Source organism: Hyaena hyaena, unplaced genomic scaffold, assembly GCF_003009895.1.
Source record: "Hyaena hyaena isolate Hyena2069 unplaced genomic scaffold, ASM300989v1 scaffold_236, whole genome shotgun sequence".
Classification (NCBI taxonomy): Eukaryota; Metazoa; Chordata; class Mammalia; order Carnivora; family Hyaenidae; genus Hyaena; species Hyaena hyaena.
Window position 1 is genome coordinate 1,004,749 of NW_024080868.1, and position 10,435 is coordinate 1,015,183.

Consider the following 10,435-nt stretch of genomic DNA (forward strand, 5'->3'; position numbering starts at 1 on the left):
TTCCAGAAACTCAGTTTGTAAGTGTGTGCCTGGACAAGAAGTTCGTTGAAGGGTAATTGGAAGGACCGAGGTTGGTTAATCACTAAAATAATTTCAATTAAGTTTATTTTATCTACACAGTGCCCTTTCATGTTTAGTATTTATATGTTCTATTAATAAGAGAATTACAATAGAAAAACTCCTAGGTCCTTGGCACTGCTTTTGAGTCTAGGAAGAAACCCGAACAAATTTGCTAATCATTTAATTCTGCTTCCTGACGTGCAACCGTGTTTCCTGAATTCTCAAGAATATGGTAAGAATACTCATCGAGATATTCCTGATTGGAACATTTTCCACATTGTTTTTTCTAACCTAGGAAAAAATAACTGACTCCAAAAAGATGTTCGTTAGCTGTGTATTTTTTGTTGTTCATTACTTAAATTACAGGACTAATTCATTTCCATTTCGGGTGGTTCTTAAACAGAGACAGATTTTGCTGATTTAACTAACAAATAAATGATAATATGGCATAAACGTTTGATTGCTACAGCCACAGTAGGCAGCAGATGTTTAAAAAAAGTAAAACCACAGATTCTAACCAACAACAATTTAAAGGGTTGAGTCCTCCTCTGGGAAAAAATTGAAACAGCATTTTTGGAATCCCCCTTGCCCCAAACACTGAACAATTGTTTTAAATATGAAATTTCATAGATACCAAAACAAACAAGTCAGTTTTTTCTCAATTCTATGGGAATTGCAGTAAAAGTTCAAAACTTAGCAAAGTAATGGGCCAGTGCTTGAGTTAGGGGATCAGGTAGGGAGTTGTAGGGTTTAAATGACTGCAAATTTCCTATTATATATAGACCACACTGGGTGAAGGTGAAGATAAAGTAAAAGAGTACGGAGAGCTGGAGCCATTGGTATGGAGCGGGAGATGGCTGCCTTGCATGCTATGTTGACAACAAAGAAGGGAGTGTTACATCCTGGGTTGGGTTGTTGAGTTTATTTGGAAACTGCCATTCTGACGCTCTAGGTGAGGAGAAGCCTGGATTTAGATGTCTCTGGAAAATGGAAGAAAGTTATACTTCCCAAATAAATGTATAAATTTACATAACTGGTAGTTTTCATCCTTTGACTGAAGGATGGGGTGTTTGTATGAAGGGGGGGTGTTTGTATGAAGGGGGGTGTTTTGATTGCTTATCGTACAGAGCTATAAGTTCGTTGGGTTCAAAGGCACTTAATTACAGATAATTATGGGAAAGTGACATCATCAGTATTCTGCTCATCCCCACAGATCCAGCAATTAAAATTTTTTTTATAGTTTATTTATTTTGAGACAGAGAGACAGAGCATGAGAAGGGGAGGGGCAGAGAGAGAGGGAGACACGGAATCAGAAACAGGTTCCAGGCTCTGAGCTGCCGGCACAGAACCCGCCGCGGGGCTCGAACCCACTAACCGCGAGATCATGACCTGAGCCGACGTCGGGCGCTTAATCGACTGAGCCACCCACGCTCCCCAGATCCAGCAATTTTAAAGATATAAAGTTGAAGGAAGTATTTTCTTGTCTTCTTTGTGCTGCTTATGAACTCCTGGGACTGGAGAACACACAGCATACAGATTAAGTACATGTACAAGCTTAGAGACTCATACCTATCAATTTTGAATATAAAAGCAAAAACACCCCACCAACTTTTGCTCTTCACTGATGAAACCCAAAGTACTCGTATTTACCCATTCTTCAGCATTAGCAGTTCTCTATCCCTACCTTCTCCCTGTATGGTATATATCAGGGCAAATCCATTGCTGCTTCCCTCAGTAGCCACCATCTAGTATACTCCATGTAGAATCCTAACAGTGTTTGCAATTTATCTGAGAAGAGTAGACAAGTGACATTTTCCAAACTAAATTTGAATCATTTTTCTTCAACACATATTGCCTTGACAAAAATAAAAGGGCCAAACAAACAAACAAACAAATAAAACATTTCTTCCAATGTTTGCTTGATTGGAATTGCCATTTTTCCAAAGAGGAATTTCAGAGGCATCTTTGACCCTTCTCTTTCCTTAATTTAAACGTCTATTTATTCACCATATCCTATTGATTCTACTTCCTAAGTATTATTGATTCTATCTTTTCTCTAAACCCACTATTACTTCCTCAACTTAGGCCCTAAATTCTCTTGTGTTGACTACCCTATTGGTTTTTTAATTGGGTACCATGTTTTCAGATTTTCTTTCTTATGAATCCTATACTTTATTTTATAAAAATCTGAAGTGGGTTACTCTATGTTTCCCATTAGACCAAAACCAAAACCAAATAAAGACAAATTTGAACATTCTCTAGGCTTCATAATGCCTAGAGAATAAAATTTAAACTTGTCACTTAGGCTAAAGTGATCATACAGTCAGCATTCTTTGTGTTCCCAGATTTAGAGTAGAGTTTGAAACCTAACACCTTGTAATTATGGATAAATTCAAAAGGTATGATGTCCTACAAGGTCTACTCACTTATTTCCTTCCTTACTTCTGTTTTTCCCTACTGCAGCTCTCCTAATCCCAGGTTCATGAAGCCATGTGATTTAGGTACCTCTCGTTATAAAACAGCCAACGCAGAGTTAAAAAATAATTATGTTCCAACATGGAAAGAACTATTTATAGATTATTAAATAATTAATAAAGTTACCCTCATGAATAAAACTACTGGTTATTATACCAGCAAAACAAAACAAGACAATGGGTTTCTTTGGGAATAGAAGAAAATTGCAATCTGGGACAAGCAAGTTACTGCAAAACAAAAGTCAAGCCCAGAGGATACAGGAAAGGACCACTCTTTTATAGAGGAAAGAGGGAAGTAGGGAGGGCAGTCATAAACAAAAAGTCATGGGAGTAAACTGGGAATTTAAAGTATAATGGCTTTTCATTGGTTGAGTTATGACTCTCATTGGTTAGGCTGCTTCCTGTTGCTGAAGAAGAGGAAAAACTCTCTTCCTCCTGCTGGGATAGTAAAGTAGTGGTTCAAGTAGCTGGGCTTGTAAGGCATGTCTCTTCCTACTGAGTCTGCAATTGATGGTGAGTAGTAGGGCACGAAGTCTCCCCTTGCTGGCCTCCCAAATCCTTTCTAAAGGAGGTTTCCTTTTATTAATTTTCACAATAGTATATTCTGATGTGCTAGTAAGTATAGATAGGTAGATAGATAGATAGATGATAGATAGATAGATAGATAGATAGATAGATAGATAGATGATAGATCGATAGATAATTGATGGAAGGAAGGTAAGGAGAAAGAAGGAGCAAGAAGGGCAAGTTGTGCTTACCATTTCCTTCTTACTACCATCAATTTGAGTGTATTGAATTATTGTGCCCTCTTATGTTTATATGTCATTTTGTCAAGCATAGCAGGAAAACATGGAAACAGATTTATGATGTGTTTGTGGAACTAATGCAGTTTTCAAAATCAAAAGATGACTTGATGTGATAGCACTTGAAGTGCTAAATTTAGATAGAAGTTTCAGTGGAAGGAACAATAGCTTGAAAGCATATGTTTTAGACATGTCCTTGATATTTATTTACTCTGAGAACTTGACAAATTACTATGTATTTTTCCATCATCTTATTTTATTAATAGAACATTGCTATTTTTTAGGCTAATATTTGAGCCTTAACTATTTAACAGGTGAAATAAGGATATTAATATCCACTCCAACTTTTGATACTACACAGTTTGATACTATGAAGATCATATCAGATAAAACAAAATACCCTGAAAATTGTAAAATTTTATGGAAATTTATTATTTTCTCCACTCATTCAGCCATTGAATAGATAAATTAAAAGGTACTTATTTAGTATAGTAATAAATAGTGCTCCTTAGAGTTCCCAGAAGATTCTTATATATCCATGGCCATCTTGGCATTTTTTAAATAATGTTCTTCTGGGAATTTTATTATGAGGAAACTAATTATTGAGCATATTTTCTTTTTTAGTCTTCTCTGGAGTGGCAAGATGCAGTAAAGTTTATGCTGATGTGTATTTGAAAGTTAGCATTTTAAAAATGGAATACTTTGGGGACACCTCGGTGGCTGAGTCAGTTAAGCATCTGACTTTGGCTCAGGTCATGATGTAGTGGTTCATGGGTTCGAAACCCGCATCAGGCTTCACATTGACAGTGTGTAGTCCACTTGGGATTCTCTCTCTTTCCCTCTGTCTCTGTCCTTCCACAACTCATGCTTTCTCTGTCTCTCAAAAATAAATAAATAAACTTAAAAAATTAAAAATAATGAAAATGGAATACTTTGAGTCCAGATGAAATGAATATCCTTTAGAATCTGGGCTTTTTTTTGTTGAATATTTTATTGCTATGTTCCTATCAAATAATATATTTCTTCAGATTTAATATTTTACTTTAAGGATGGCTTACATTTATGTATTTAAATGCATCTGTTTTATTCTAAATATCTTTGAAAAGTGTATATAAAAATGAAACTTGTAAATTCTCCTTCACTTGGAGAATTTAATTTATGGTAAAGAGTGGTGAACATTGTAACTATCTAAGGGTGTTTCAGCCACTACTTGCTCTACTTTCATACATATTTTTATCTCATAGTAACTTGGATTATTGCATTCTGACTGATATAAATTTTATGGGAAATAATTGGTTAAATCACAGCCAGTAAATCAGTCCCCTTTGGAAATCCACTGACCTGAAATGTCAGTGAAATGTATATCTTGATGTATTACACATAGATTGAACATAACAAGTGGTATTTAAGTTTCTCACCATCTTATGAACAATCCAAAGTGTGTTGGTATTTCCTGTAGCAGAGCAGGCATTATTATTCCCTTCTCACAGACGGCTCTTCCTGGTAGTCTAGATGCTGGTCTGACTGATTCTCACAATAGTACAAGAGAACTTCAAAGGGAAATGCATCAGATTTCACAGTTTTTTTGGTAAGCATGCTGGTATTTATTAGCTTTGGAACTTAGTGTAAATTCACAGTCCTTGAGGACATCAGCTTTCACATCTTTAAAGCAAGTGATTGCTAAGATCTCTTTCAATATAAACATTCTACATATTAATTTAAGTGTAAATCTTATTCTATATAGTAAAATCAAATATACTATCATAGCTAAAAGTGTTTTATGGAAAATGTTGGGTAAAAAAAATCAAACTCAATCCCATGGCACTCAGGATTCTTTTAGCACTTAAAAAGTTTCTTCACTCATGGCTCTCTTTTTTGGTTGCCATTTAATAAATTATCTTTTCATAATACATACAATATATTGAGTCAGATAATTTCAAATTAGAAGTTTATTTAGTGTATACATCATTAAAATTTAAAATTAACTTTCATATTTATTTATTGCTTTTATCCCATATTTCATTTCAAAAATTTTCAAAGATATAAGAAACTTGACTTAAACACAATCTAGATGCTAAAACAAACATTTTGGGCAGCCGGGTGACTCAGTTGGTTAAGGGTCCCACTTCAGCTCAGGTCATGATCTCACAGTTTGTGGTTCGAGCCCTGCATCAGGCTCTGTGCTGACAGCTTAGAACCTGTGTCTCCATCTATGTGGATTCTATGGATTCTGTGTCTCCATCTCTCACTGTCCCTCCCCCATTCATGCTCTCTCTCTCTCTCTCTCTGAAAAGTGAACATTTAAAAAATCTTTTAAAAAAATAAAATAAGCATTTTGCTCTCTTTGCTTTATCACATATCTATCCAACTATCCATTTCTCTGACATTTCATTAATCTGTCTCATTATGGATACATTTTAAAATAAGATGCTAACATCTGTACCTTTAACCCCTAAATACTTTAGGGTGCATAACCTTAACTAGAGTTCAATATTTGTAACTTTTTCTTTTTTAGTTTAAATTGCCATACAGTGAGCAGCACCTGAGTGTTCAGTCGGTTGAGCGTCTAACTCTTGGTTTCACAGTCATCCCCACCTTGGGCTCTGTGCGGAGCATGGAGCGTGCTTGGGTTTGTCTCTCTCCCTCTCTCTCTGCCCCTCCCTGCTCTCTCTCTCGTGTACATGCTCTCTCTCTCTCAAATAAATAAACTTTAAATTGCCAAACAGTGAATTGCACAAATCTTAAGTGCACCATATGATAAATTTTGATATATATGAATATCTATGTAACCCAAAGATTTGTCAAGATAAAGGATATCATTATCTTTCCAGAAAGTTTTCTTGTGCCCCTTCCTGGTCAATCTTTTGGCATATCCCCTAAAGACACCTACTGTTTTGATTATTTTTCCCAGCAGAGATTAGTTTTACCTATTACAGAACTTCATATAAATAGAACAATGTAATATGTACACTTCTGTGTAAGGTTTCTTTTACTCACCAAACTTTTTCAGGCACATCAATGTTGTATGTATTAGTAATTTGTTCTATTGCTTAATACTATTTAATTGACTGAGTACACCAAAGTTGATTTTTGTTATGTTTGTTTTGTTTGTTTCTCTCATTAAACTTTTGTTTTAATGGATCTCAAAATTCTTTGACAGATATTTGGTCAAGTTGTGTCCATTAAAAGTACTGATTTTAAAAACTAATAACAAAACTGCCAGACACACACACACACACGCATGCGCACACACACACAAATTGTCCACAAAACATTACCCTTTCCTTCTAAAGGTTTTATGATGCATTGTTATCATTAACCAGTCTTTTACTATTAAACTTAAATGGCCAATTGACACAAACAGCTGAGACCATTCTTCCATCACTGATCAAGACTGGGGTGGCAGGTATTGGTGATAATATTCATTTAGCCTTCTGAGCTTTCTGGGAAGACTTGGTGACTTTGCCAGATCTAGCTGCCTTCTTCCATTGCTTTGATGACATCCACAGCAACTGTCTGTCTCACATTACAAGCAGTAAATGGCCCAGAGGAGGATAGTCAGAGAAGCTCTCATCACACATAGGAACCGTATCAATGATGGTAGTATCACCAGATTTCAAGAACTTGGGACCACCTTCCAGCTTTTTTCCAGAATGACAGTCAATCTTTTCCTTCTGCTCAGCGAACCTGCAGGCAATGTGAGAAGCGTGACCATTCAGCACAGGTGCATATCCGGCACTGATTTGTCCTGGATGGTTCAAGATAATTACCCGAGCTGTGAAGACAGCTGCTTCCATTGGTGGGTCATTTTTGCTGTCACCAGCAACATTGTCACGATGAACATCTTTGACAGATACATTCTTGACATTGAAGCCCACACTGTCCCCAGGAGCAGCCTCACTCAAAGCTTCTTGGTACATTTCAACAGACTTAACTTCAGTTGTAACATTGTCGAGCAAAGGTGACCACTAGGCCAGGTTTAGGAATAGCAGTCTCCATTTGGACCACAGAGACAGTACCAATACCAACAATTCTGTAGACATTGTAGAGGGGCAGACGCAAGGAATTTCATTTGGACAAGTTGGTGGCAGAATGCAATCCAGAGCTTCAAGCAGTGGTTCAACTGCCAACTCTACAGATGACTTTCCATGCCTTGGCTCCAGCATGTTGTCACCATTCCAACCAGAAATTATCACAAATGCTAATGTTTCAGGGTTGTAGCCAATTTTCTTAATGTAGGTGCTGACTTCCTTCTGCTGTAGGCTGGCTCAGTGGAATCCATTTTGTTAACACCAACAATAAGTTGCTTTACATCCAATGAGTAAGTCAGAATGGCATGGTCATGGGTCTGCCCATTCTTGGAGAGACCTGCTTCAAGTTCACCAACACCAGCAGCAACAATCAGGACAGCACAGTCAGCCTGAGATGTGCCTGTAATCACAATTTTTATAAAGTCTCTGTGTCTTGGGGCATCAATGATGGTCACTTTATACTTGCTGGTCTTGACTTTCAACAGGGAGATATCAATGGTGGTACCACATTCATGTTCAGCTTTCAGTTTGTCTAGATACAGGCATACTTGAAAGAACCCTTTCCCATCTCAGCAGCCTCCTTCTCAAATTTTCGATAGTTCTTTTGTGAATCCCACCACATTTGGTAGATTAGATGACCAGTAATGGTAGATATGCCTGAATCTACATGTCCAATGACAATGATGATCATATGAAAGTCTTCCTTTCATGCTGTTTTAGGTTTAGTGATGTTTTTCATGATATCCATGTTCTGGCGACACATCTGTTGGGGAAAAGTTGAATACACCATAGTTTATCTTTTTTTTTTCATGGACTCTTGGGCTGCTTCCAGTTTTTAATCTAACATAAATAAAGATGCTATGAACATTTGTTTTAGATCTTTATATGAGCATATATTTTAATTTCTATTTGGACTACCTAGGAGCAGAATAGCAGAGTTATAGGGTAAGGTATATGTCTAGTGTTAAGAGAATCTACCAAAAGTTTTCCTAAGATTTTTGTACCATTTTACACTCCAACTATCAGAGTTTGAGAATTCTAGTTTGTTAATATACTCACAAGTATTTTATGTTGTGTATTTTTAAATTTCAGACACTCTGGTAGGTGTATAGTGGCATCTTACTGTGATCTTAATTTTTATTTCTCTGATGACTAATGATGTAGTTTACCTCTTCAGAAATATATAGGCCTTTGTCAGATACATAATTCATGAATATTCTTCTCCTGAGATTTGGCTTGCCTATTCAGTTTCTTAATTGTGTCTTTTGATGAACAAAGTTTTTTTTAATTCTAATGAAGAGTAATTTACTCTTCATTATAAAAATAAAATGATTTTTCTTTTATAGTTATTGATTATTGTGGCTTTAAAAATAAACTTTTCTTTCTTCCAACTCTCAAAGACCTTCTGTTTTCTTCTGAAAATATTGTTATATGTTTACCTTTTATGTTTATGTGTTCTAATATAGCTATCCAATTCTTCCAGCACCATTCTACAAAAGGCTTTCTTTTCCCCATTGCATTGTTATAGTGCCTTTATAGACAACTGAATGATTTGATAAGCATGGGCCTATTTCAGAGCTCTTTATTGTTTCACTGATTTACACCAGAATTATTCTGTCTTGGTTATTGCATGTTTATGGTAGGTCTTGAAGTAAGGTAGTGTAAACACTTATTTTCTTCTTTTTAAAGATTGTTTTGTCTATTCTAGTTCCTTTGAATTTCCATGTACATTTTAGAACCAGATTATCAATTTTCACTAAAAAAGCCTGATGGGATTATGCTGGCATTGTATCAAATCCATAGATTAACTTGAGAAAAATTGACATCTTAACAATATTGAATCCTCCTATTTATGGACATGGTATCTTTCTTTGTTTCAGAATTTTTCAGAAGAATGAGGGTCATTACATCTGTTTTTAGAAATGCTTGATTAATGAAAATGACAGGCATAGCAGAAAAAGCAGGGGAAAAATAGGTTGAGAGGGGAAGTTGGAAAATGTGGCTGTGGCTTATACTATGTATTTAGACCATACACAATTCTTATGAAAAAAAAGATCAAAGATCTTGAGAAAGCTCTGTAATTGGAGTATTTTAGGCCCAGTGTAAAGCCAAACCTGCAAAGCACTAAATATTTTATTATGTAAATGGTGTATCATAGCAACTTGACGTGTATGTGGTTAACATGCAAGATAAAGGAATGATGAGTGAAAAAAACAAATTCTAATCTTATCCTAAAAATGTTTAAAAAAGCTAAGATTATGCTTAGAATTAGGTTTCTGTTTGGAAGTTAATATAATTATCTCATACCCACAGCTATTATGACAAACCAGATCTATTTCTGGCTGATTAATGAGGAACAATGATGATCAGTTAAAGTACCAACTGGACTCTCTTCCTGATGTTTCTGTTTCATATATTAAGTCATGAGGAGAGTAGTGTTATTGATACTATGTAACAGTAGAAGTTTTTATGATCTCTGTAAGCTTGGTAATGGAAGTTTATTAAGATTACTTATTATAAAGAAAACAAACAGTGGTTTCAATTTATCTACAAGATAGTCTTTGATTAATGAAGTTAAATGAATTAAAGAAGCAACATCTGACATATCAGTAATACTCATTGTTCTCTGAGTTTCTCTTCTCTCTCTCTTTCTCACGCACACACACACACACACACACACACACACAGTTTTTAAAAAAAATCAATTTAACAGAATAGAAAGCTTAAGTGGTTTGCTTGATCACAAGCTGAATGTAATTTGTATTAGGACTCTCTGGCTTTAATATGTCATAGTTCCATATGCTCTACAGCTTCCTGAGTAATCTTAGCAGGTGGTTAAAAGGAAATGTGTGAATGGCTGCATCGTCCACCCTATTCCGTATTGCTATATTAACTGAATTTTTAAAAGTTTACTATTACAGAGACCATCTCTAACCCAGACCCAGAAAAGCTCTATTAGGGGTTTTTTTTGGGTAATTTTTTTAACTAAACATTCTAAAATTATAACTGAGAGTAGAATGCTACAGCATTAAAATATTTGGTAAACCGTTTTGAATCAGAGTCCAGA

At 35.6% G+C, this 10,435-nt stretch overlaps 1 pseudogene; it reads right to left on the bottom strand.

Moving 5' to 3' along the window:
• Positions 1-6,452: 6,452 nt before the first annotated feature.
• On the bottom strand, positions 6,453-8,059 carry LOC120239793 (annotated as a pseudogene).
• Positions 8,060-10,435: the final 2,376 nt, after the last annotated feature.